This window comes from Pseudonaja textilis, chromosome 1 (genome assembly GCF_049901715.1).
Source record: "Pseudonaja textilis isolate UNSWEBS1 chromosome 1, rPseTex1.2, whole genome shotgun sequence".
NCBI lineage: Eukaryota > Metazoa > Chordata > Lepidosauria > Squamata > Elapidae > Pseudonaja > Pseudonaja textilis.
The window spans coordinates 9,411,870-9,436,696 of record NC_141990.1 but is presented as its reverse complement, the minus strand read 5'-3'; the positions used below and the strand labels follow the sequence as shown (position 1 = coordinate 9,436,696).

The 24,827-nt window shown below is 39.9% G+C and overlaps 1 protein-coding gene across 10 annotated transcripts in view; it reads right to left on the bottom strand.

Annotated features, from left to right (window-relative positions):
• Positions 1 to 24,827, bottom strand: part of CUEDC1 (CUE domain containing 1) — an 88,201-nt gene that overhangs the window by 39,387 nt on the left and 23,987 nt on the right. For 4 of the 10 annotated variants that reach the window (XM_087925705.1, XM_087925712.1, XM_087925693.1 and 1 more), the window contains one exon: positions 21,143 to 21,276. The exons of 1 other annotated variant lie outside the window; for it this stretch is intronic. The gene's annotated coding sequence lies outside the window, so the exon portion shown is untranslated. Of the gene's footprint in view, positions 1 to 11,534; positions 11,726 to 16,802; positions 16,945 to 21,142; positions 21,277 to 24,827 lie in introns of all 10 variants that reach the window. 5 more of the 10 variants (XM_087925719.1, XM_026710175.2, XM_087925751.1 and 2 more) reach the window with 3 other exon arrangements.

Sequence of the window (24,827 nt, the reverse complement as noted above, 5' to 3'; positions counted from 1 at the left end):
GGGATTCGCTTAACAACCATGGCAAAAGGTCATAAAATCAGGCGTGACTCACAAATACTAGTCACAATTCTGATCATAAGTCAAGGACTGACTGTTTGTATGCTGTTTGTTACTAAGCCTCCCTAAAATCGCCCTTTGATGCAACAAATGCATGGTTGGATTCTTCTCTGTGGTTTCATGAGTTTAATGAAAGCTAAGATTCTTGGTCTAATGACAGATCCGTCAACAAATGGAAACCCGGTTGCTTTCAAAGTGGGTATCAAGGCAGATCAATAGCTACTGAGCAAGAATAATAAATCAATGGAAAAACTTGCCTCCAAAAGTTGTGGGTTCTCCAAACACCGGAGATTTTTTTATATATATAATAATTTTTATTGTTCTTTTTCACCCTTAACACACATTAATCCTGACTTTAACAGTACTCTGTCATCATTATTATACAAATTATTCTACACACCAATCTCATATAAGTATCTACATTTATACATCTTTATATACGTTTATCTACTTTTCTTATTTCCTTTATCTCTATTTCTATTATTCAACCAATTATACCAAATTATCTCAAATTTCGTAATACTCCAACTCTTTTTTCTCTTTTAATGTTTGTCAATTTGTCTATTTCAGCACCGTCTAGTATTTTTTGAATTATTAATTCCTCAGAAGGCATGTTATTTTTTTCCAGCATTGTGCGTATATTATTCTTGATGCTGTCAGAATATGTAATGGGAGATTTTAAAGAAGAGATTGGACAGCCATTTGTCCAGAATTGTATAGGGTCTTTTGCTTGAGCAATGGGTTCGACTAGAACAGAGGGGATGGTTTAGTGGGAGGGTCAGGTGCGTGTGTATGTGTGCGCTTGAACACCCGTTGCTTGCGCGGGTAGGTTGCAAGTGCTTGCACAAGTGGGGCCCCTGTGACAACACTCGCACGAGTGGGGCCATGAGTACCTGCAAGGCTCGCTGGGATGCTTGCGCAAGCAGGAGTGTAAGTGTTCACATACACGTGCACCCCGTCCAGCTACTCAGGCAGCTTGGTTGGGGACCCTCAGGTTGGGGACCCCTGGACGAGAAAACCTGCAAGGTCCTTTCCAACTCTGGAATTCTGTTAAGTAAGAAGTATAGACTCCTTGCATCCAGCTTCCAGTGTCTGCATAGGCATGTTCAGGTAGTTTGACAACCATACAAAAACCAATCCATCATTAGCTTCTTCAGAGATGCTTGGCTTCCCATCTAACCTAAACCCCTGGGGATTTCCTATCCAAGGACTACTGCGGTTTCTTAATCCATCCCTATGCTTAATTGCCTACAAATGAACTGTGACAAAAAAAAAAACGCCATACATGCAATGAAGAAATACATGTCATCTTTGCAGGGCACGTTTTCTTTTTTTCTTTTTTCTAAGTTGAGTTTAACTCATAGCAACAGCTGCCTTAACAGCCTTGGGCAAATGCTTTGCCCTTTTGTTCTGCTTGGATTTGGGGTGGGTTTTTTTTAAACACTCCAAACTAGTTAATAGCTCTGTAAATCCCAAGCAATCAAGCGCTAACCACACCAACCCTACATAGCTGCCAAAATTAGCTAAGCATGCATGATAAACTGTCCTCCAATGTTTCAGCAAGAGTCTTTTCTCACCCACTTTGACAAGTCCACACAGGTTCCCGGACACCTGAACTCTGTTCGAATAGCAGAGTTAGGCAATGTTCTTGAATTGAAGTGTATACATTCTTGGCAACTGATGCTTCTACCTGGGAGTCCCAGGCGTTTCAGATCAACTTAAGTTGGGAATCACCTATCTTTGAAAGCTTCCCTTACCAACAGGGAGGAAAACCTCACGTTATAAGCGTAAGAGGTACCACAAAATAACTTTTGAGGAGTTTATGATGCCAAAGTTTTGAACATGAGTGCTTTTTAGACAATGTTGGTGTGCAAATCCTTGGAAAGGATATTTATTCACCAAAATGACAACCCTATTCGTTTCAACCTAAGAACTGTACCTGCAACAATAAAAATGTGTCTAGTGGAACCACAAGACTGATACGGAAATATATAATTTACAGTTACAAACAGGTTTTGATTAGTGCAGTTGATCAATTCCACATAATACTAGACAACACAGAATCAACAGTTAGAGACCTTCAAGTTTCTAGGTTCTATCATATCTCAAAACTTAAAATGGACATCTAACCTCAAAAACGTCATCAAAAAAGCACAACAAAGAATATTTTTTCGGCACCAACTCAGAAAGCTCAAACTTCCCAAAGAGCTACTGATTCAGTTCTACAGAGGAATGATTGAGTCTGTCATCTGCGCCTCTATAACTGTCTGGTTTGATTCTGTAATCCAACAAGACAGACACAGACTTCAACTGATAATTAGAACTGCAGAAAAAACAATTGCTACCAACCTGCCTTCCACTGAGGACCTGTCTACTGCATGATCCAAAAAGAGGGCTGTGAAAATATCTACAGACCCCTCACAACCTGGACATAAATTGTTTCAAATTCTACCCTCAAAACGACACTACAGGGCACTGCACATTGGAACAACTGGACACAAGAACAGTTTTTTCCCGAATGCCATCACTCTGCTAAACGAATAATTCCCACAACACTGTCAAATTATTTACTAAGACTGCATTACTATTCTTCTTCTCATCCTTCCTAGCACCTATTTCTTCCCATTTATGACTATAGCCATGTTGCTTGCATCTTTACAATTTATATTGTTTTATTTATTCCCCAGTATGTTTTGATTGCTTATTAGTAACCTATGACTATGACTAAGTTTTGTATCTTATGATTCTTGAGGAATATATTTTTATTTTTTTCTTATGTGCACTGAGAGCATATGCACCAAAGACAAATTCCTTGGGTGTCCAATCACACTTGGCCAATAAAGAATTCAAGTTCAATTCAAATTCAATTCAAGTTCAATTCAAATTCAAATTCAATTCAAGTTCAATTCAAATTCAATTCAAATTCAAATTCAAATTCAATTCAAATCAATTCAAATTCAAATTCAAATTCAAATTCAAATTCAAATCAATCCAAATCCAAATCCAAATCCAAATCAATTCAATTCACATTATAGCAACGCCCCTCAGCCTTTTTGGAACCAGAGACCGGTTCCATGGAGAGGTTTTTCCGTGCATCGGATACCCACTACAACAGAGATGTCAAACTTGCATTGTCACTGGCTGTGTCACATGACATATCACAACTTTTTTTTTCTTTTGCTAAACTGGGCGTGGGTGTTGTCAGCTCACGACATATCTGGGCCACAAGCTGAAAGTTTGACAGCCCTGCACTACAAACATTTTTTTTTGGAGGGGGGGGAGAATATTGTGCTTTTACAGCTCATTAAGTTTCCCTCTTTTGTCCTCCTCACAACAATCCTGTGAGGTACATTAGGCCATAAAAAAAGAGCTGTCAAACAGGTAAGCTGTAGGGTAGATACTATTACAACTTCATTTATACAACATCCTTCACTTACTGTAAAAAGTTCTATGGATCTGCGTGATATCCCTGGACCTTGAATCAGAGGGTTGTCATCACACCACACACTGAGCCAACAGCATCATCGTCACCACCGCATCCTTAATCCAAATAAAAACTAGCCAAGGTCATCCTGCAAATCCATCTCCTGTATCTTTAGGTGACCTAGTTAAATATGTTGCATAAACGCAGCTGCTGTGCATTATCAGTCAGATACCAATTAGGTGGTAGCAGACAGGACATCTTTTACCCTTAGGTTTCTATTTCTACAAGTTTACTTTCATTAAAGGCTCAACCTTTTCCCCCTGTACATAAGGAAGGGATCCAATTGTCTGAAAAACAATACGGGGAAACTAATACAGGGATGCAACACGTATTTATCCACAGCCAGTTTGGTAGCTGCAGCGTGGTAATCCAGTTTATTTTGAGCACACAGATTGGGCACAATTTGTGTTTTTTTTTTTAAATCTCTTAGGTTCCCTTTTCAGAAAGAAGACAGAATATAAATAACAGATAATCAGAGTTGGAAGGGACCTTGTAGGTCATCTAGTCCAACCCCCTGCCCAAGCGGGAGACCCTACACCATTTCTGACAAATGGCAGTCCAATCTCTTCTTGAAAGTCTCAAGTGATAAACTATAAGAGTATTCAAATATATGTATGTGTATATGTATGTATGTACACATACACACACACACCTCTTTCAAAGTGACATGATGAATACAGTAACTGGGTTCTCTATATAATTTTCTGAAAGATTTTCATGAGATTTTAGTATGATGAATCTGGAAGAATCTTCCAGGGAGAAACTAGAATACAGGTAGTCCTTGACTTATGACCACAACTGAGCCCCAAATTTATGTTGCCAGGCGAGACATTTAAGACAATTTTGCCCCATTTTACGACGTTTCTTGCCACAGTTGTTAAATGAATCACCACAGTTGCTAAATTAGTAACACGGCTGTTAAGTGAATCTGGCTCCCCCAATGACTTTGCTTGTCAGAAGGCCGCAAAAGGGGATCACATGACCCCAGGATTCTTCAACCGTCATAAATAGGAGTCAGTTGTCCAGTTTCTGAATTTTGATCAAGTGCCCATGGGGATGCTGCAAAATAGTCATAAATGGTGAAACATGGTCATAAATCACTTTTTCATTGTAACTTCAAAAAGTCACTAAATAAACTGCTATAAGTCAAGGACTACCTGTACAAGGAAAGGAATAGACTGGTAATTAATGATTCATCCCAATTTTCTTTTTTTAAAGTTCACTTTTAAATACATTTATTGTCATGCTCCTGTCGGAATCTGATTTGGAGGGGGAGGCCGAGCAGCTGACAGGGAGAGGGAATGTGGCTCCGTTGGCTGTGGAAGAAACTGGGGAAGGGCAAAGCCCGACTGGGCAGAGCAGGGAAGTGGTAGAGCAAGGCAGAGGGAATTCAGAGGCCCACCCCACTCTTCATCCTAGGGCACACAGGGAGGAACAGAGAAGGGAGCAACATGAGTTGCGTGGCTTACGGGGAAGGAAAGGGCCCTGATTCCCTTCATTAGCTGCAGCTGGGAACATATTGTTTAAAAAGGGAAGCTGCGCACAGCAAGTTGTTGGGAGCAAATCGTGAGTTATCTGAGGCTTAGCTATGTTCCTGGCATCTTCCCAACTATGTGTGTTTTGCTGGGCTTTCAAGTCTGAAATTCCTGCTCTGCCCTGCCACACTAATTACTTCAGTTTGGTTTGTTTGGATTTTAAGTTACAGTTTGTGTGTACCTTGTTTTGGACTGAATTTTCTACAGTCAAGGGCTGTTCCTGGGAGAATTTTTCTCCAGCCAAAGGTAACCTGGACATTGGGGCAAAGTTGAAGATAATAAAGGGACTCTTCTTGCTTATTTGACTGTGTTGCCTTTGTGCCACGCCCTGGGTCATCACATTTATGGGTTAATGTCAGAAGAGTGGAGTTTGAAGCAGAAGGGGAGGAGGTGCTTGGCTTTTAAAACTTTGGATAAAAATCAGGCCACTGAGACAATCCACAATCCTGTATTAAATCACGGAGATTATTCTACCTGAGGAAAATAAAAATAACAAATAGAAAGAAATCAGAAGGAAACCCAATCCTTGTTCTTTTTAGTTCAGGCAAACTCACGTCCCTTTGCAACTGATCCTCCAAGACTGGGAAAGGAAAGAAAATGGGTGAGAAATACAAAAACGGATGGGTGAATGGAGGGAGGCAGGGAACGTTTTCTTGAAAAGGGAGGTGGGGGCGGGTAGGATCAAGGAACAGACAGATTCCTAGCTTGGCAAGGAAAAGCAAGGACTAGCTACCCCCGGGAGACAGAGCCGGATTTGTGGCTTTACACAGTGCTGCTGCACAGAAATTTTTTTTCCTCCCGGCTGTTCACATTTGACAAAGGCGTTTGCTTTTGAAACCTCTTTCAAAGTAAAAAAACAAAAATCCCTATTTAAGGATGAGGCAGGTCAAGTGTTTGTAGCTGAAAGTCCCGCTTCTGTGGTGCATCAGTCTATCATCAGCCTTTCTGATTTCTAATGCTACCATTAGCTCCTAAACGAAGGCTTTGGGTAGGTGAAGCTGGCAAGAGAGAAAGCAAAATGTTTGAAACAAGCCAAAGCTAAACGTTGACGTCAGGAAGGAATTCCTTTCAGGAGCCATGAAAGAGGGCAAAATTATGGACAGCCAGCTTATAACAGAAAGAGAGTTAAGACATAAAACAGGGGTATCAAACTCACTTCGTCATGCGGCATCACGTGATGTATTGGGATTTCCCCTCACTTCATTAAACCAGGAGGGGGAGTGGCCAGCATGTGAGGCATTCGGCCTGCAGGCTGTGTTTGATAGCCCTGACATAGAATATAGAATAACAGAATTATTTAGTCCAACCCCTGCTCAAGCACCTATTCGCTAGAACTGGTTGTTAACATTCTAAGCAGTTTGGAGAACCGGTTGTTAGAAGAAATTACTGGCCTAATCCTGTAAGGAAGGTCGGAAGGAAACATTCTGGTGTTGCTTACAGAAACTGCCTCTCCGTGAACCCTTATTACATTCTTGGCAGGACTAGACTTCCTATCTCAGGAACCTCTCTGTGCTTCTTTTTCCCCCTCCTTTGCTGGTACTTTGCTTGTGTGGAGTGACCATTCAAAGTTACAATGGGCACTGAAAAAAGTGACATATGACCGTTTTTCCATACTTACGACTATTGCAGCATCGCCACAGTCATGAGAGGCCAGGCAAGGAGATGCGTGCCTCGATGTGAGTGATATTGAGTTGGCCATGCCCAGCCAATAACATGATCACCAAGCCACGCCCACCAACTAAGCCACGCCCACAGAAGCAGTTGTTAAAAAGTTTGAATCCCACCTCTGAGGAGACCCTATATCAGAGACCCCATTTCAGACAAATAGCTGTCCAGTCTCTTCTTAAAAGTTTCCAGTGATGGAGCATTCACAACTTCTGGAGACAAGTCGTTCCACTGGTTAATTGTTCTCATCATTAGGCAATTTCTCCTTAGTTCTAGGTTGCTTTTCTCCTTGATTAGTTTCCATCTTTCCCTGTTGTGTCTTCTGGTGGTTGGGAAAATAAGTTGACCCCCTCTTCTTTGTGGCAGCCTTTCAAATATTGGAACACTGCTATCATGATCCTTGTCCTTCTTTTCAGTAGAAGCAAAATAAAAGTTGTTGATGTCTACTTTGAGTTTTTCAAACTTGGCAACTTTAAGATCTGTGGCTTTCAATTGCCAGAAGTTGCGGCCAGCATAAAATTCTGGATGTCCACACATCTAAAAATTGCCAAGTTTGAAAAACACTGGTCTAAAGAATAATTATCTATTTGCTTTTAAGGAGCTTAACTTCCATAGGCAGAGGTGTTCTCAGGGTCCTATGCTTTTGTCCAAATGAATAAAAATGAATTAAACATGAAGACACATACATCAAAGAGACAGAACTTGTGATACAATGGTCTGAAGTGCATTTCATCATCTCTTCCCTCCAGCAGACCCTTCTAGCTCCAGGGTAAGATACTGAGGGAAATTTGTGATGGCCTAGTATCAAAACTTTTATGTATTATCTTTGAAATAATGCTAGGAGAAAAGGGGAAATGCCAGATGGTTGGAGAAGGATAAATACTGTCTTTATCTTCAAAAAAAAAATCAGAAAGGAAGCTCCAGGGAATTGAAAACCAATCAGCCTGTCACAAATATCAAGGGAAATCCTACAAATCACTCTGCAGGCATTTTGAAAATAATGTGATAATTACCAGAACCCAACACGGATTTTATCAAGAAAAAAGTCTTGTAAGAGATATATTGTTATTTCAGAAAAGCAATTAACAAAATGCTTCAGCTCTGATATTCTGATGGGCAGCCAGTTAAATCAGAGTTCATGGCATAACAGTTGATGCACAACCAACGAAACAAAGGAAGCTATCCGCACTTCGTTATGCAACCAGTGGAAAACTACAAACTTGAATGTGGAGGCCATCTTCTTAAAGATAAGTGGTAGAAGAGTTCCTTCAGATTTGCAGATGATGCAAAGTTAGAATAAATGGCAGATATCCTGAGAGGAAGGGGCAAAAACCCCCAATGTGATCTTGAGAAGTTAGGGAAATGGGCTGACAAGTAGCCCTTACAGGGTCTATGTTTACAGGAAGGGAAGTAAGCAGTGAAGTACCACAAACGTTCCATCTTAGACCCAGTACTCTTCAATATCTTCATTTTATTTATTTATTTATTTAGTCAAACAATTATTAGATAACAGGTATAAGTATAAACATGGTTATAAATACATGAAATGGATACGAATAAGAAAAAAAAGAAACAATAGGACAGGGACAGTAGGCACGTTTTGGTGCGCTTATGCACGCCCCCTACAGACCTCTTAGGAAAGAGGTGAGGTCAATAGTAGACAGTCCAATGTTGAAGAGTTTGGGGTTTGGGGAAGAAACCAGAGTCAGGTAGAGTATTCCAGACATTGACCACTCTGTTGCTGAAGTCGTATTTCCTGCAATCAAGTTTGGTGCGGTTTATCTTTAGTTTGTATCTATTTTATGCTCTTGCATTGTTTTGGTTGAAGCTGAAGTATTCATTGATAGGTAGGACATTGCAATATATAATTTTATATACTATACTTAGATCGAACTGAAGGCGGCATAGTTCTAGGTTGTCTAGGTCTAAAATTTCAAGTCTGGTGGCATAAGGGTATTCTGCAACGAGTAGAGGAGTGGAGGATTCTTCTCGTAAAATATTTCTGGACTTTCTCAATTGTATTAATATCAGATATGTTATGCGGGTTCCAGACTGATGAGCTATATTCAAGTATTGGTCTAGCAAATGTTTTATATGCTCTAGTTAGTAAAGTGATATTACCAGAGAAAAAGCTACGCAGAATTAGGTTAACAACTCTTAATGCCTTTTGGGCTATGTAGTTACAGTGGGCACTAGCACTTAGATCATTTGAGATGAGTACTTCAAGGTCTTTGACAAAGTTTTTGTCATCAACAAGGTCTTGACTATTCAGCTTGTATTTTATTTTTTGATTTTTTTTGCCAATATGTAAGATAGAACATTTATTTGTTGAGATTTGAAGTTGCCATTTGTTTGACCATTCTGACACATAGTTGAGGTCTTTTTGAAGGGTAGCAGCGTTGTCAGTGGTGTTGAATAGCTTTACGTCATCAGCGAAAAGAACGCAGTTGCTCTTAATATAATCACAGAGGTCATTAATATAGAGTATGAAGAGAGTTGGTCCTAGAACACTGCCTTGGGGGACACCACTGTTCACAGGTACAGGATTTGATAGGACATTCCCAATTTTGACCATTTGTTGTCTGTTTGACAGGAATGCTTCTATCCAGTTATGCAGGCATCTTCATAAATGACTTAGATGAGAGAATAGAAGGGGAACTTGCCAAATTTGCAGATGATACTAAGCTGGCAGTGGGCCCTATCTAACAAAATGAAATTCAATGTAGATAAAAGTAAAGACTTTCACTTAGGCAAGAAAAACCAAAAGTACACATATAGACTGGGTGAAACCAGACTCAATAGCAGTAACTGTGAGAGGGATCTTGGAGTCTTAGTGGACAACCAGCTAAATATGAGCCAGCAGTGTGCAACAGCAGTCAAAAAAGCTAATGCAATCCTAAATTGCATTAACAGAGGGATACAATTGAGATCAAGTGAGGTACTAATGCCACTCTATAAAGCCTTAGTGAGACCACACCTAGAACACTGCATCCAGTTTTTGTCAATACATGAAGTTGGGATCCAGAAAAAGTTCAAAGAAGAGCAACCAGGATGATTAGGGGACTGGAGGCTAAAACATATGAAGAACAGTTACAGGAAGAGGGTGTGGCTAGTCTAGTCAAGAGAAGGACCAGGGGAGACAGGATAGCAGTCTTCCCATATTTGTGGGGCTGTCACAGAGAGGAAGGGGTCAAGCTATTCTCCAAAGTACCTGAAGGCCAGACAAGGAATAATGGATGGAAACTGAACAAGGAGAGATTCAACTTGGAAATAAGGAAAAATTTTCTGACAGGGAGAACCATCAACCCATGGAACAGAAGGTGCCTTTGGAAGTTATAGGAACTTCATTACTGGAGGTTTTCAAGAAGAGACTGGACTGCCATTTGTCAGATATGGTGTAGGATTTCCTGCTTAAGCGGGGGTTGGGGGGAGTTGGACTCACTAGATGACCTACAAGATCCCTTCCAACTCTGTTAATCTATATATACTGTATATCTAAAATACCAGAATGAAATTTAATGGAGAACTCCACAAAGAAATGAAATGAAATTTTATTAGAGTTCTGCAGAAAGAAAGAAAAATCTAACGCATGGTTATAAAATGGGGAATACCTGGCCTGGTAATAGAGTTTAGGAAATTTGTTTTGCTTTTTCTCTCTCAATGTTTGGGGAATTCTTCAGCCATTTTCCTTGGTTGCTTTAAATATTTAAGTGCTATGATGGTCAGAACCAGGTAAGTCTCTGGTTTCTACAAAGCAGCTTTGAACAGCAGCTCTGTTTGTGCTTGGCCTCCAAAAATGTCTGGAATGTGCAAGTATGTGTAATGTGCGAGTGTATGCATGTGTGTTTTTCTTTATTTTCCTGCAGCTTAATGAGCTGCTGTTCCACACTGGAATGCAAGTCTTTTGCAGTTCTAAATTAAGCTTACATTATTGAGGTATTATACTATAACTGAAAAAGTTCCATAGCTTGCAGATAGTTGCAAGAGAAAGCAATTTTAAACTTGGAAGGATGACGTTATTGAAATAGCCAAGGGAATGCAAACTTGAAATGAGAGTTGGCAAAAAGAAGCCTGGCCAAAAATGAGAAGGTAATCGTAGATATTTTGTGTATTTCAAAGCTGCAAGGTAGAGTTTCTATTTCAGTGGAATGGAAAATGTAATTCGAGAACAATTTTTAAAATAAAACAACTATTTAAAAGCATCACATTCCAAAAATGAAAATAAGGCATGATATAGCTAATATGGTAGATGTCTACGGACATTCTCAGTCATCCAGGTCATAGTTGTCCCAAAGGTGCTTTATTTATTTATTTAATTTATATTGCTGCCTATTCGCCCATGGCGACTCAAGAAAGCTTATACAATGTAAAACCATATTTAAAACAAAAAATAAAAATAAAACAATAAAAACTAACAAAAAGAATCAAATAAATTAGTAATGTACAATAGAACAAAATTTGGAAAAATGTTTTTTAAAAATGAACAGTTCTAAGTCAAGGACTCGTTGTACAAAGATTCCTCTATGCATTTTTGCATGCTTTCTTTATTTTAAAAAAGCAGGGAATTCTGGAAAGTTTGAAAAAAGAAACCAAACTCTTTAATTGGAAGAGGACTGAACAAAATTCTTGTATCATTAATTGACAGCTACTATCTTGGAAAAAGAAATCACATTGGAGGAAAAATCTCTTGTGTAATTACTTGCCAATATCACAAACATGGTTTACCCCAAAGCCAAAAAATACTTGTCCTCATGTTTCAAAGTTATACTTAGATATCAGCAGTGCGATCCTACCTGTTCCATTACCAGTTTGGTGATCGAGCGCGTGTCCTCTCAGCTGATCATCGGAGGCATTTTTTACTACCGGTTTGGCTGAACCTGTCTGAACCAGTAGCACACCACCACTGCTTGATATGTGTTTGTTTACATGATTTGAATTCAAACCAGAACGGTTCTTAACGCAATACACCATAATAAATGTTTACCTGCAGACAGATAATATAAATTCTTAGCAGGAGAGTATGAGCAGAGCAAATTAATGCTTATGTCTAATTAATTTAAGGTATCTCAAGAGTGCGAGAATGCTGGCGAAGGGAACTACAAGCATTAACTTCTGAATAGGCAACCTAAAACAAATGATGGATTGCTGTGGTGGGAAAAATAGAAGGAAGAACAAGTGTTATGTATCTTTGCTGCCTTGAATTATTTATCAACTAATAAAGGTGGGATATAAATCTAATAAATAAATATTTAACATTTTTTTTCAATGTGGAAGTGGTTTGTGTTTTTTTGTGGGGGGGAGGGAAGATTTTACCTGCTTTATCCACACAACCTCCCTGCAAGATACTGAAAGGTTTTTGGTCACTTGTAACTACTAATCTTCCTTTCCTCAATTCACCACTAGCCTGAGGCCTTTCACATTCTTAAAATCTTCCTCCCTGAGCCTGGAATGTGCCGTTTTTACAGAGAGATGACTCTGATTGATGTGGAAATAGTTTTCAGTCTGAAAGACCAGCTGTTATTTTTATCAAGCAACCCAAGCACATCTTTTGCTTTCTGACTGTATTCCATGCTGTCATTATTTTTAGGAACTTGCTGGCTGAAAACCATAGAATGGCTGCATGGCAAGACATCTGCTTGCTTGAAAGACTCAGATTTAGTACCTGGAACTTATGCCATGCCAGAAATCCTGGAGAAACTTTACCTGTCAGTAAACAACATGGGTACCCCAGAAAAAAATGTGTCCCCTAGTGGAAAGGAGGGAGGGAGGGAGGGAGGGAAGAAGGAAGGAAAGAAGGAAAATGAAAGATTTTAGTTACCCAATCAGGCTTGAAGTAATACATTGTCTGAGGGAGGGAGGGAAGGAGGGGAAGGGTTAGTCTGTCCTTGCCTGAAAGAATGCTTTCACAGTTTTGCAAAGAAGATAACACACTCTATAAATGAGCAGTGTTGCGATTGCCTGCACTCACATGGAAGCCATGTTATGAGTGCACCTCCCAACATCACCACAAAACTCCAAAATATCATTCTGCCATGAAACCCTGACTTCCTTCAGTGGAGAGAATATCAAGCTAGATGGATCAACAACTTACAGTAGTCCTCAACTTACAACTATCATTGAATTACAGAATTATGGTGGTAAGTTGTATTGGTCATTAAGCAGTCATTGACCACACCTGATTTTGCTACCTTTTTTTGCAGCAGTCATTAACTGAATCTGAAAGTAAATACCAGAAACTGGCAGAAATAGGAAATATAAATAAATACACTGAAAATTGTGGCCATGTATACACAGCATGCTGTTAACAGCCATAAATGTGAGCTGCCTGTTAGGCACCCAAATGCAGTCATGTGACTTTGTGTGCGCAGTTGTGGGAACTCTGGAACCTGGATGATAGAGGTCCTTCGTAACTCTGAATGATCCCTAAACAAGGACTACAGGAGCTTCCTAGGGCAAACACACTGGCTAAATGCTCCTGATTCAATTCCTGTTTTCACCAAACAGAGATAAGAGAAACATCTGCATGAAATTTTGTAGCTGCACAGCTGGGCAAGACCTGGAACTAGAGAGACTGCAGTCAGGTGTCTTTAATGCTAGTTGTAGGGTAAACGTAAAGTTTTGGGAATGGAAAATAGAATTTCCCAGCTTCCTTTTTAGTGAGTTCATCATGACAGAGTCTCTGAATTCTTTAAAATGCTTCTCCCCAGCTTTTCCTCCACCTGGGCTGAGTTGCCATTTAAGAGATAAGGCAAAATCTCTTTGGATGTCCCAAAGGTGCTTTCCCAAAAGGTAACGGGAGTTTCTTGGCTTTTTCCTTGAAAAAGTTTCGCTTCTCAACTAAGATGGTTCTTCAGTTTTAAGTCAGTTGTACGTTCTGAGTTTGAATTGAAGAAACTTCTTGGTTGAGGAGCTAAATGTTTTCAAGGGGGAAAAAAACACCAAGAAAGTCCAGTTGCCTTTTGGAAAAGCACTTCTGAGACAACCATGATCTGGATGGTTGAGAATCTCCACAGACAATCTCTTTAGATAATTTGAAATGCTTCTTCCCAGTTTTCTCTCTACCTGGGCTGGGTTAACACTATCTCTCCCATTAGCCAAAAATGTCTCAGTCTTCCCAATATAGCATGGCAGATACTTTGGAAGGAGATTCCTATCAGGGCTATGCTGGGGATGATAGGTTATGTAGTGATAAATCTGGACATCCCAGTTGAAACAGCCGGCTCTGAACAATATACCAAATTAGATACTTGGCTTGTTTGGGAGTCACTCAGCTTCCTATGAATAGACTACAGGTACAATCATTCATTTAGTGACTGTTCAAAGTTACAACCACACTGAAAAAGTGAATTATGACCATTTTTCACACTTATGACCATTGCAGCATCCCCATGGTCATGTGATCAAAATTCAGATGCTTGGCAACTGGTTCACTTTTACGACAGTTGCAGTATTTTGAAATCATTTATGGTCTTCTGACAAGCAAAGTCAATGAGGAAGCCAAATTCACTTTACCACCAGTTATTAACTCATCAAATGCAGTGATTCACTTAACAACTATGGCAAGAAAGGTCATAAAATGGGGCAAAAGCAAACTCACTGTCTCGCTTACAAAAGACATTTTGGGCTCCATGGTGGTCATAATTTGAGGACTACCTGCACTTTATTGGCCAAGAATGATTAGACACACAAGCAATTTGGCTCTAGTCCCTAAACTTTCAACCTACATGCAAAGCAAATAATAATAATAATAATAATAATAATAATAATAATAATAACAACAACAACAACAACAACAATATCAAAGCAATAATCATAAGAATGATACGGATAAGAGAAGGTAGTGGAACAGATGAGAAGGCTAAAAATAATACAGCCATACTACATGGATAAGTACACTTAGACATAAGAGAGTGCTGTTGGGATTAGGTGTTAGAGCAGAATGATGGCACGAGGGAAAAAACTGTCTCTGTGTCTGCAGATTTCTGTATGCAGAAATCAGAGCTGCTAATGCTCTGCTCCATGCATGCATGCATTTCTGGGAATACAGAAACACAAAAATCCCAGTAGTTGGATCAAAGGCTAGGCCCCACTACACGAACCAGAGATCTACGTGCCTCACTCTGGCCATCCTTCCCATTCAAGGCCTCCTCCAGAAGGCCCCACAAGGATCGGGCGGGGAGATGGGGGATTGTAGAAAGGGAAGAGAAATAAACTTAGCCGCCAGCAAAGCAAAAGCAGACTGCGTTTCTATGGCAACCCAATGCGGTGCGCTTTCAAAGTGGGCAAGGGGGAGGCAGGCCTCGGCTGTAAATTATTTAAGCAGGACAGGCTTCCGTCCATTAAAGTTGGAGAGGAAGATTTAAAGCTAATCTTTATGCAGGGAGAGCTGCCACCGACACTTAATGGGGACAGGGAGGGAGGGGGCAGGGGGCAACAGGCGTTGCCCAGCTAAAAACAAATAAGAAAAATGAGGCTTGCTTAAGGCATCTCCGGATACAGAAAGCTAATTATAAAATCTTTCTTTCTTCCCTCATCAGCCAATCTCGCAAAGTGGAGACAAAAAATAATAATCCCGGAAGCACCTCTTACATTCTGTGGCCAAGAAAGCCGTACAGGTTTGCTGATGCAGTTCAAACGGTTTATATAGGTAGTCCTTGACTTACAACCACAACTCAGAACAGAATTTCCTTTGTTAAGCCAGGCAGTTGCTGAGTGAGTCATACCCAATTTTATGAGCTTTTTTTTGTGCCATGGCTTGCTGTTGTTAATAACATGGTTGTTAAGCAAACCATTGACCATGTTTGTCAGAAGCTGGCTGGGAAGGTTGCAAAAAGCAATAACAACAGCACTTAGACTTATATACCACTTTACAGTGCTTTTACAGCCCTCTCTAAGCAGTTTATAGAGTCAGTCTATTTCCCCCAACAATCTGGGTCCTCATTTTACCCACCTCGGAAGGATGGAAGGCTTGAGTCAACCTTGGGCCTGGTGAGATTCGAACTGCCAAATTGCAGGCAGCCGACAATCAGCAGAATTAGCCACTGCGCATTAATGGTGATTAATGACTCCAGGATATTGCAATGGTCATAAATACATGCCAATGGCTAAGCGCCTGAATTTTGATTGTGGGTAGGCTGAGATAGTGGTGAGTACTGGCTGGAAGTCACTTTTTCCAGTATCATTGTAACTTCAAACGGTCGCTAAAGAGACGACTGTCGTTTGAAAAAGCTGTAATTTGAAAATCGATATCTTTTAAAAGAACAGGCTCAAGGCCTAGCGGTGTTTTTCAGGGTAGCAGAGAAGAAGCTTCTATTGTAGCTTCTATTGTATTGCCATGTGCAGATTCTTTGCTAACTCTCTTTTGGATACCTTATAGCCAAAAGGTCAGAAGCAGAAGTCAGCTCCCTCCCACCAAACATATTCTCATTATTTTATGCAAACCCAGTTCTTATAACTTCCCAGCCCTGGCAACTTTAAGATTATGGCTGGCTGGAGAATTCTGTCTGGGGAAGTCCAAGCATCTTAAAGTTGTCAGGGTTGAGAAACACTGCTCTAGGCCAGGGGTCTCCAACCTTGGCAACTTTAAGACTTGCGGACTTCAACTCCCAGAATTCAACTCTGGGAGTTGAAGTCCACAAGTCTTAAAAGTTGCCAAGGTTGGAGACCCCTGCTCTAAACCCTTTCTTTTAAGGCAACATAGGGTGGTCTGCATCTTGCCATCTTGGGGGCACCTACAATATCCTGAATTACACTCAGCGCATTAGAAATGTAACAGATCCTATGGTGGTCTGTTCAAAAAAAGCAAAGAAAGAAGCGAAATGAACTGCGGGGAAGAGCATGCTTCCATCCTCAGATTTATGTCTGGGGTGCACAGGTCATATTTTCGTGCGAAAATAAAGAACAAATTAGAAAATGGGATAAATTCCAAAGAGGTTAATAAGGATAAGAAATTGCTTAAGTGTATACCTTTGCTTTAGGAAAAGCATTCAAAAGCAAAGAAAATGATTAAATAAAATCTAAATGACAGCTTTGTGAAACAGAATGGCACAGTTGGAACCGACCTTAGAAGTCTTTTAGTATTTAGTATTTTTAATATTTATTTGATTTGTCAATCGCTTAGTGATCATTTGTTCTGTCAGGAAATTTCTCCTTAGTTCTAAGTTGGTTCTCTCCTTGATTAGTTTCCATCCATTGCTTCTTGTCCTGCATTTTATAACAAAAGACTTACAGTCATCACAGTAGTCAGGAGAGATATGAAAGAAAGTTGAATAAGGTGGTGTCAGGATATTAATTTATTAAACATATAACTAGATTGCTGAAATAAATTGAATCTCAGCAACTTGCACAGGAAAAAAAAAAGAAGAAAACCCAGTCAATACAAAAACCTTACAAAAGTAAAACAGAATGGCAGTACCATAATAGAAAGAAAGAAAAGATGGGAACATCAATTCAAATCAGGGAAAAACTCAGCAAAACAGTTCAATCTTCATACGAGTTGGCGTTTATCAACTGACAATATACGAGTGTATTAAATACTTGACATGAAATTAGCCTCAGTGCATTTCAGGAAATAGATTAATACCTCATTTTTAAAGAAAGACATTGGAATTTTGGCTAGAGCTGAATTAAAAACCTCAGAGATATGAGAACAAGTTGTGGCTACAAGGGGAAATGAAAAAGAACTGTGATTATGATAGCCATCAAATACCTACTGGCAATTTTTTCCAGCTGCTCAATCAAATGTTGGCTCACATTTAGCCAAGATTGATGGATCTGCATATCCACAAAACTTGCTAGACCGAGAGGACATCTGTTTTGGATTGAAAAAATGTTTCCATTTCTTTAATAATGGCAACCTGAAAACAGCCATGAAGGCCCCTTTCTAAACAGAGCCTAAAATTATCTAACCGCACTGCTGGATATGGAATTAATGATCCATCTATTTGCGCATAAACAGAAATGGCTCCATGAAGCACCACCCTTAATGGAAAGTAATATTTTCAAATTAAATACAGTACATCCATTTATCTTCTGGACAGGCATCCCAAATACAAGGTCTTTACATAGGGATCATCCATCTCTGGGTAGAATGGAACTCACTTAGAAGGTGAAGCGGCAAAGATTTACAGGAGGAGAAAAAAAATAAGAATGTTCTATTTTTCTCTTTTAACATCTCTAGTCCACAGAAAGCAGTTTCCTTGAGAAAACCAACTGGCAAGATTAAGCTGGCTTTAGAAGTGAGTCCCATGTTCTAATCAGCAGCAAATCTCTGTCTTCCCCTCACCCATTAATCTGCCCTAATCATTCAAGCTCAGAGCGCATAGTTCAATTTTTGATTTTAAAAAGGCAACAGGAAAACAGCCTGTTTCTGGACTTACTGTAATCTGACAGCATCTTCTACTTCATCAACAATACTCACGGTTCTGGGGTGCATTATTAACAGAGGGATAGAAGAAAGATCACGTGAAGTGTAAATATCACTTTATAAGGCCTTGGTAAGACCATACTTGGAATACTGCATCCAGTTTTGTTTGCCACTATGTAAGAAAGATGTTGAAAGTCTAGAAAGGGTGCTGAGAAGAGCAAGAAAGATGATTAGGAGACTGGAGGCTAAAACATATGAAGAACAGTTGCTGGAATTGGGTATGTCTGGTTTAATGAAAAGAAGGACTAGGGAGTGACGTGATAGCAGTGTTCCAATATCTCAGGGGCTGCCACAAAGAAGAGGGAGTCAAGCTATTCTCCAAAGCACCTGAAGGCAGGACAAGAAGCAATGGGTGGAAACTAATCAAGGAGAAAAACAACTTAGAACTAAGGAGAAATTTCCTGACAGAACAATTAATCAGTGGAACAAATTGCCTCCATAAATTGTGGGTGTTCCAACACTGAAAGTTTTTAAGAAGAGATTGGATAACGATTTGTCTGAAATGATATAGGGTTTCCTGCCTGAGCAGGGGGTTGGACTAGAAGACCTCCAAGGTCCCTTCCAACTCTGTTATTCTATTCTATTCTCCAGCAGTGTGTGATTTCAGCCACTGTGAGATGAAATCACTAGTTTATAGCTTACTATTATAAAATCAACCATCTCTGGTTTACTCATAAGCCATGGATCAAATTGAATCAAATCTCTTTATTACAGTTTTTGTCCAGGCTTTACAATTAAAAAAAAATCAGTAAAAGAAAGAACGGTTTAATACACCAATTAGTTGTTAGGGAAGGGAAAAAACTAATAGGGCAATAAAGCAGCATGTCTAATTAAAAAATTTTATGCAGCTGTGTGACTTGGTGAAAAAAAAAAGGCTGCCTGATGTGTAAATGTAGGGTTAGTGTCCCTTAAAAAATAGAGTATGGGTCAATAAACCACAACTTTGGGAGAAATATCAACACAGCTGTTGCCTTAGGGCATTATTATTAAATAAAACTTCAAATAGTTGAAGGAGGATTTCTTTCACATTTTCTTTTACAACATAAAAAAGAATTACATCAAATTACAAGTACAGGCAGTCCTTGACTTTCTTAGTGACTTAGTTCACTTAAATGACTGTTTGAAGTTACAACAGCACTGAAAAATGGGACTTATGACCATTTTCCACACTTATGACCATTACATCATCCCCATGGTCATGTGATTTGCATTTGGCTTGATTCACATTTATGACAGCTGCAGTATCCCAGAATAGAATTCTTTATTGGCCAAGTGTGGTTGGAGGCACAAGGAATTTGTCTTGGTGCAAATACTCTCAGTATACATAAAAGAAAAGATATATTCATCAAGAATCATAAGGTACAACACTTAGCGATAGTCATAGGTACAATAAGCAATCAAATCATACTAGGAAACAGTCAATATAAATGTGATCATGTGATCACCTTCTAAAACCTTCTGACGAGCAAAGTCGATGGAGAAAGCAGATTTGCTTAACATCCGTGTTAACAACTGCAGTGATTCACTTAACAAATGTGGCAAGAAAAGTTGTAAAATGGGACAAGACTCACTTAACAAATTTCTCACTTAACATCATAAATTTTGTTCGTAAGTTGAGGACTACCCATATATCCTCGATTCCTATCTGAATGCCTGTTCTGAATGTGCTCCTCAAAAGAAGGATGTAAATCCAAAGCAGTAACTCCTACGGACATGCAACAAGCAGAACCTTCTACAAAGCAGTTATAATGCTGCTGTGTCTGAATGGCTCAACACAAAGCCAAATTACCTCCTATGATATGGACCAAAAGGAAGATAAGAGGAAATCACAGAATCACATAATGATAACTGGGTCAACGAAAGACCTAGCAACTGGCTTCACACATACAAGGCCTAGTTAGGTAGAATTTAGGTTTGGGTTTTTTAACGCTCCAATCCATTTGTTGATGCATTGACTTGCTTGCAGTGGTTTCATCCACAAACCTGGATGACTCACAAACACAATAAAAATACTAAACCATGGGATGTGACTGCAGTCACAAAAAATGCCTTCTTTTTCGTCTGCCTAGGTTTGGGGCTCATAGAAGATGTCATCCTTTCAACAAGCTCTTTTAAAAAAAATAAAATAAACATTTACTATATCGCTAAAGGCACACTAATGTGGCACAGTATTCTCATCAGGCTTTATTCATGGGTGGGTGCTGGATTCCAGTAGTATTTGTAACAAGATTTGCTTTACCGGGGAGATAGGCAACATATGAATTAAAAAAAAAACCCTAAAGCCTAAATAGCAATAGCACTTAAACTTATATACCGCTTCATAGTGCTTTTCAGCCCTCTCTCTCTAAGCCAGAGGTGATTAACCTTTTCAGCACTGAGTGCCGAAACAGGAGCGCACGCATGCTGAAAATGCACCAACTGCCAAAATGCATGTGCATGCGCTGGAAACCAGAAGAGCAGCTCCTGACATGGGCATGCGCACCGGCCACCTGGTCTTCTGGCCTCTAATGTGCATGCGCACGCGAAGACCAGGTGGTCGGCTGGTTTCTAATGCACATGCATGCGCCGGCCAGTGTTACAAACCAGAAGACCAGGTGGCCGGCGCATGCATGTGAAAGAGCAATGGGTGACAGCTGCAGCGTCCGGGGAGATAGCTCTGCATGCCACTTCCCGCACGTGTGGCATAGATTTGCCATCACGGCTCTAAGCGGTTTACAGAGTCAGCATATGGTCCCCAACAATCTAAGTCCTCATTTTACAGACCTCAGAAGGCTGAATCAACCTTGAGCCGGTTAGATCGAACTGCTGGCAGTGGGCAGAGTCAGCTTGCAATACTGCATTCTAACCACTGCGCCTCCAGGGCTCATATTCCCTCCCCATTCAGTTAGAAGCTTCTTGGATAAAAAGTGAAATGTTTTCAAGGGGAAAAAAAAAACAGGAAAATCCAGTTGCCATTTGAAAAGCACTTTTTCCTACCTTTTTCAGCAGAATTGGAGCAGCCAGACAGACCGTCCCATCTTGTCTTTCTTCGCTCCACTTCAACAAATGTTCAAGGGGTGCCCCAGCAGCAACCACTTCAGGGGAGGAGAATACTTCTTGGGATAGTCTACCTGGCGAAAACAGCAGGGCAAAAGGGAGAATAACACTTAAAGAAAAAGGAACATCCTAATCCCAGGAAGCATTAAAATAACCCTTTCCCATTTCCCTTCTCTGTCGCAAAACTTCCTGGCAAGATTACAGACTCAGCATTAATAATCCTAAATTTCTTCCACATCGCTAAATGTCATCCAAGCTGGAAAATACCAGAAAAAACTCCAAATCAGCAACAAACCCATATGTGATACATTCATTATAATCAGTAGTTAACTCAGGAGAAAGAGTTCCACCTCCTCCGACGCTCCATTAATGAGATTTTACACATAAAGCAGCCAGGACTATTGGTTTGGAAATTCACCTTCTGGTTTTTACAAGGAAAATACCACTAGCAATTGCTACACAGACAATACAGGCGTTGGGGTGGAGTGGGTTACTTCCTAGTACTATAGCAATTGCTAGCAAAGTAGCAAGAAATGGGTTGTGGATCATACATATTAGGCCCTAAAGCTGAGCTTGCCCAAGAAATGTCAGGGCCTACAGTCAGTCTTTGACTTACAAATAGTTGCTTAATGAGTGTTTGGAGTTCATCCTCATCATTTTCGTCACTGCAAAAGAAAGACTTCTTTTGCATATTTCCAACCAATATGGCCTCAGCTTTCTTTTGCCAAGTGGGCCTGCAATACTTGATGTATGGACTTTAGAAAAGCTACTTTTGACCTGTCCTCAAAGTTAAAACTACTGCCTACCCCTTGCAGTCATGTGATAAAATTTTGGGTGCTTGGCAGCTGGTTTGCATTTCCAACCAGTTGCAGCATTTTATAATGTGTTACGGCAAAAGAGGCCCATTCGAGATGTTAGATTTGTTTAATAACTGATTCACTTAACAATAGCAGCTACTTGCTTTATTGTCATTAAGAGTTGTAAAACCAAATGATCATGAGGTGCCTTGATTTATGATTGTTATGACTTAGAATCAAATTCCAGACTCCCTGGTGGTCTTAAGTTGAAGACTTATAGTATCCTACTATGTGTATATTCGTAGCAGAATACCTTATGACACCAGACTTGAAATTTTAGACCTAGACAACCTAGAACTACGCTGCCTTCGGTTCAATTGAAGTATAGTACATAAAATTATACATTGCAACCACTTACCTGTCAATGAATACTTCAGCTTCAACCATAACAATACAAGAGCAAATAATAGATACAAACTCAAGGTTAATTGCACCAAATGTGATTGCAGGAAATATGACTTCAGCAACAGAGTGGTCAATGTCTGGAATACTCTACCTGATTCTGGGGTTTCTTCCCCAAACCCCAAAAACTGTAACCTTAGACTGTCTACTATTGACCTCACCCCTTTCCTAAGAGGTCTGTAGGGGGCATGCATAAGCGCACCAATGTGCCTACCGTCCCTGTCCTGTTGTTTCTTTTATATTTTTTATTTTTCTTATACATATCCATGTATTCATAACTATGTTCTTACTTATACCTGTTATCTAATGATCGCTTGACAAAATAAAATAAATAAAATAAATAGTTCCTCGGGAGTCTCACATGGCTACAATTCTGCTGTGCTTCTGAGGTTTCCCAAATGCTTTGCAGGAATCCATCTTGATGTTAAGACTCCTGTGTGATGCCGGGATTTCCCTCCAAACCTGGGATTGCATAGCCCCTTCCCCAATTCTTAAATCTGCCCTAATTTGAAAGCCCCTTGTAATTGGCCTAGTAAGACATTAGCTCTAAACTACGTATATACCAGATAATAAACAGGCTTCCATACTTTTCATTAGCTGATTTGTAGGGAGACACTTTTCAAGAACAGACCCTGTAAAGCAGGGGTCTCCAACCTTGGCAACTTTAAGGCTTGTGGACTACAACTCTGGGAGTTGTAGTCCACAAGCCTTAAAGTTGCCAAGGTTGGAGACCCCTGCTGTAAAGTTTAATGAAACTGACATGAAGGGAAATTAAAACATGTTTGTCATGGAGTTGTATCAGCCTTCCCTCTCTTTTATTGCTGAAACACCACTCAGGGCTACCCATCATTATCACCAAGAGCAGAAAACAAAAACCACTTCTCCAAATTGCAATGCAATAAAAGCAAAAGCAAATACAACAGGTAAGATGGAGAACAGGATAAAACCAATTAAATCAACAGGGTGAAACAAATGCCTGACCACAAAAATGTTTGCCATGAATAAAACACCATTCAAAATTTATGTAATTCCAATTACTGCCCCCTATGCCTTCATTGTTTGCTAGTGTTAAGTAACTGAGTTCCCACAATATATTTCAGCACGACTAACAGTTTAGCATGTTATGAGAATCCAGCTATTATTGTTCGAAAATCCTGATTTATGGATTAGTACAATAGGTAAACCCAGATATTTATAGCTTGTTCAACAATTCTTGCTGAGGAAAAACATATCTTAATACAAACGGAATGGCATTTTTATCTTACTCCATACACCCTCAGTGCAATATATCCCCAACATTAAAAGATTTAGTCATGCATTCAATTCTCCTACCATTACTTTTCTCTGTTCTTATATCTCTGCTGATCTTTCTACTTAAAGTGGATGTTAAATCCCCTTTGTTGAAATTTAGATTGGAGTGGGATCCTCCTTCTTTGATTTGCAGTAAAGGAGAAAGGAGGGAGGAGCTCTCTTAAAGTCAGTCAGAGGATATTTCCTTCTATTTGCCTACTCTAGGTACAGGAATTTAGAACTATTTTATCAGTCAATTTGCAAAATGTTCCCTGTAAATCAGCGCTCCCCCAATCTTTTGGGCACCAGGGACCAGTTCCGTGGAGAGAGGTTTTTCCACAGAGGGAGTGGTTTTGTGTGCTGCCTGCATCTTGCTGAAGGGGTTTTGCTTGTTTGTGTGGCCCGGTTTCTGGCATGCTGTGGCCCACTACTGGCCCGTGGTTGGGGACCCCTACTATAAATAGCATTGCTGGTAAATGAACTCAGAACTTTTGTAAGCTCCCTTAAGCTGCAGAGTCTACATTTTCAAAGATCAACAAAACAGCAGAGTAGAGGTTGCACCTACAAAGCTTTAAGCAATCATCTGGAAGCAGAGTCATGGCAACTGGACTTATGTTCTTTTTTTTGTTTCTTTTTTTATTTTAGAAGCTACCTGGATAAGCACCAGAGCATTTCAAACCAAAAGACGTCCAAGTTTGCACGACTCACCTTCTAGACAACTTTACTTGGATGACTGAAATCTTCGCCGACTTAAGCAACCATCAATCTTCACACAAAAAAGATTCATCAGACAGAAGAGCCCCAGCTCAAAAGGTGATCAGGACTGGTCTCCTTCAGCAGTGTTTTTCTCAATCCTGGCAGCTTGAAGATGCATGGACTTCAGTTCCCAGAGTTCCTCAACCAGCATGGCTGGAATCTGAAGTTGATACATCTTTAAGTTGCCAAGGTAGGGAAACAGTGGCCTAAAATCAACTGATGGAATGTTTGGGCAGGCTAATATGGCAGCCAATGTCAATCAGAATAGAGCTGGAAGGACGTTCGAAGTCTTCTAGTCCAACCCTCTGCTCAAATAGAAG